This window comes from Montipora capricornis, chromosome 10 (genome assembly GCF_036669925.1).
Source record: "Montipora capricornis isolate CH-2021 chromosome 10, ASM3666992v2, whole genome shotgun sequence".
In the NCBI taxonomy this organism is placed as follows: Eukaryota; Metazoa; Cnidaria; class Anthozoa; order Scleractinia; family Acroporidae; genus Montipora; species Montipora capricornis.
The window spans coordinates 26,158,388-26,161,572 of record NC_090892.1 but is presented as its reverse complement, the minus strand read 5'-3'; the positions used below and the strand labels follow the sequence as shown (position 1 = coordinate 26,161,572).

At 38.9% G+C, this 3,185-nt stretch overlaps 1 protein-coding gene across 1 annotated transcript in view; it reads right to left on the bottom strand.

Moving 5' to 3' along the window:
• Nucleotides 1-605: 605 nt before the first annotated feature.
• The window catches only part of LOC138018805 (MTOR-associated protein MEAK7-like), a 23,701-nt gene continuing 21,121 nt past the window's right edge, over nt 606-3,185 (bottom strand). Inside the window, exon 6 of the mRNA XM_068865480.1 lies at nt 606-3,185. This exon is cut by the window's right edge and continues 2,132 nt beyond it. The gene's annotated coding sequence lies outside the window, so the exon portion shown is untranslated.

The following is a 3,185-nucleotide window of genomic DNA, read 5'->3' as shown; positions in this document are numbered from 1 at the left end:
CGAGTGAATTTTACTCAAGAGCGTGTTTTGTTATCTTTAAAATGAATTTATTAACTGCTAAGCTTAAAAAACTAAAAGACCTCAAAATGGGACAGGACATTACAAAATAATTTTAATTATTTCACACGTTTAAAAACGTGTGAACGTGTGAGCCAAAGGGCCTCTGCTGGCACGAAGTCTGGGTAACCCCTCAAATAGTCTTAACGACCCCCCACATGGAAAAATTAACTGGAACGCTGCAGTTCAATACCACCCAACTCAGTACCTTGTGTTTTTGTGTAACACGTACCACAGGCAACCCGGTGTACGCTCATGGAGCGCCTCGTTGAGTAAATACTGTAATTGTCAATTAAATATAAGATCTTTTTAGTTTTTTTATTGTGACAGAGGTTAAAACCTATATCACTTGGTTCTCGTTTGTTTCTATCGTTTTCTAGTTCTATTTGTGCTCTCCAAAAAGGTAACCGTATTCTTAAACACGAAAACGCACCCTTTTGTTGGAAGCACAACTGATTATCCAAGATGGCGATCAACAAACAGCCACAAAGATACAGAGCCCCGAAAGCACATTTCCAGCGCGAGAAAAAGGGGCAAATCATAACATATTACGGACAAGTTAAGCCTTTTTATTGCACAAATTATCACAGAGCTCTGTATGCGACCACCGTTGACTGACAAATCATTCGGATGTACCTAAGGCACCGCGTCTTTTATAGTGCGTCGCATGTTTAATTTATTGTTCATCTTCTCTATTACGCTTTCCATTTCTACACCGACTACTAGCAACACCCCTTCCCCCCCCCCCCCTCCTCTCTCTAAGCTCACAGATACTGCCTTAAAAGGTTATCTAACATTGGAGCCCTTGAAACCAAATTATGTGACATCTTACTAGGATTGTATCACGCTAAGCATTCGTCTACACGTTCCTCATTTCATTAATTCATTTTCTGACCAACGAGGAATTAAATATTATATCACGTATCCAGATATTAACAATAAATACTCGCAATATTTTGTGTCTATATATTTTTCTCAATTATTAACGACTCTTTATATGTTCGTTCATTCATTCTACCTAAATGTCGACCTAAAGGTTGACCCAGTTAAATAATCAATGAAAAACAAGGCAGTTAATGCATCAATCAAATTTGAGAAAATTGTAATGGTTATGATTAACTTTGAAAACCTGTTAGGCTGAACAGTTTTCACAAACCCCAATTGCAATCCATTTTAATCTTCTTCAATTTACAGAAACGTAGACCTAAAAACAGTAAGTAACGATAATAACTTACAATTCACCCTTCGCGCATTCAAACGGGCACCAAGAAACTGAAGAGAAGTTTTTCCGGGCCAAAAGCAAACAGCGTGCTCATATTTCAGCGTCTTTAGAAAACAACCACGTTTTCAATTACTTCCAAGCATATCACACATGATAAATAAGAGTCCAGCTTGAGCAATTGACATTACAAGTAAAAAAAACAACAACTATAACACCACGAAAAATTTACTTTACAGATTCAAGTTCATGGACCACATAAAAATTGCCAGAAATAAGGAAATTGGACGCGAGAAATTCAAATCATGGTTCAAAGCCCACTTCCTTGTCGAGAATTCAAATTTATAGTAAATTTGAAACTTTCTCTTGAGTACTTGATGGCAAAACGAAGAGGATGAACTCCATCAATTGATGAAAATCTCTCAGTTAAACTCGACCGGGAATTTCATGCCTTATTAGTCTCAGCTTGAAGCTACCCTCAAACCACTACCTGGAGTTAATCTGCAGAGCTGCTGATTCAACTACCGGTACCTGAACCTCCACTCTTGAAAGAAATCAGGGCTATAATGTTGGAAATACTGGCATGCTTGAAAAAAGGGAGCCTAGCCTAGATGAAATGTTTTTTGCGATGAGCCTACGTCTGTCTTACCACAAGGTATTACACAACATCGCATCTTCATCAAGTTTTCTCCATTTCGCTCAGATTTCCTCTCTTTTGTTCGCTCGTATTTCGTACTTCCAAATTTTTGGAGTTTAAGGAATTTAATAAAACAATTATTCCATTCGCGCTTGTTGGATACGAGACTGGCTATAGCCAACTCATATCCAAGGCGCGCTCATGGAATAATTTGTTAACTATTCGCCTCCGAGCAACTAACGCGGGATTTGCGCCCGTTTGCGCCTGAAAATACTGTACTTGTTGCTGGAATAAATAAGTTAAAATTATTTTTTATGCTATATCAGCACACTGTTTTAGTATATGCTAGAACTTCTATTCACCTCAGTGTCGGTGGTGGATATTTACCTCTCAAAAAAATCATGTTTGGGAGTTTAAGCAAAGACAACGGCTACGGCTACGGCTACGGCAACACCACGAAGCAAGAATATTATTGATTGAAAAAGGAAAAACACTCGTGCAGCACGTGAAATACGAATTTCCGCGCATTTCTCTGCCGTACTACACCAAACAACAACGTAAAATCACCAAATTTTAGGTTTTGACGACAACGTGAGCATATAACGATGAAACAGTCATTTTCTATTTTGACTTTAAAACCGTTCGTACCCATCCAGTTACAGGATAGTTCACCTGTATTGTACAAGGTGAACAAGACGGAATAATCGCGAAATACTTGCGATAGCGATAAGTTATATTTTGGACTGACGTTTCGTTGCCGTAGCCGTCGTCTTTGCTTAAACTCTCTAACAACGTAAAATGACCAGTTTTCAGGTTTTGACGACAACGGGGACAAACAACAGTGAATCTTTCCTTCTCTAGCTCTCTTTGCTTCAAATCCTTACTTACCAATCTAGTTATAGGATACTTCGCCCATATTGTACAACATAAACAAGATGGAAACATCGTGAAACACATAGGATAGCTCAAACTTATTTTCGTCGCCGTAGCCGTCGTGGTTTCTTAAAGGGAGCTTTAGCAACGACGACGGGTCGCGTTATTGTAATCACTTCGCGACTAGTCCAAGCTCTTAAACATGACAATGGTGTGGCAGTCCCTCAAGAATGAAACCGATACGAGTCAAGCTTAATTTAGGGGACAAAATGAAAATTTATCCTTAAGTGCAGACGTCCTCAATAAAACCTCAAATTTGGCTATTTCACGTTGTTGTTTTGCTGACGACGGCAAAGAAATGGACAAAAATGAAAAACGCACGTGCAGAGCGTGCAAGGC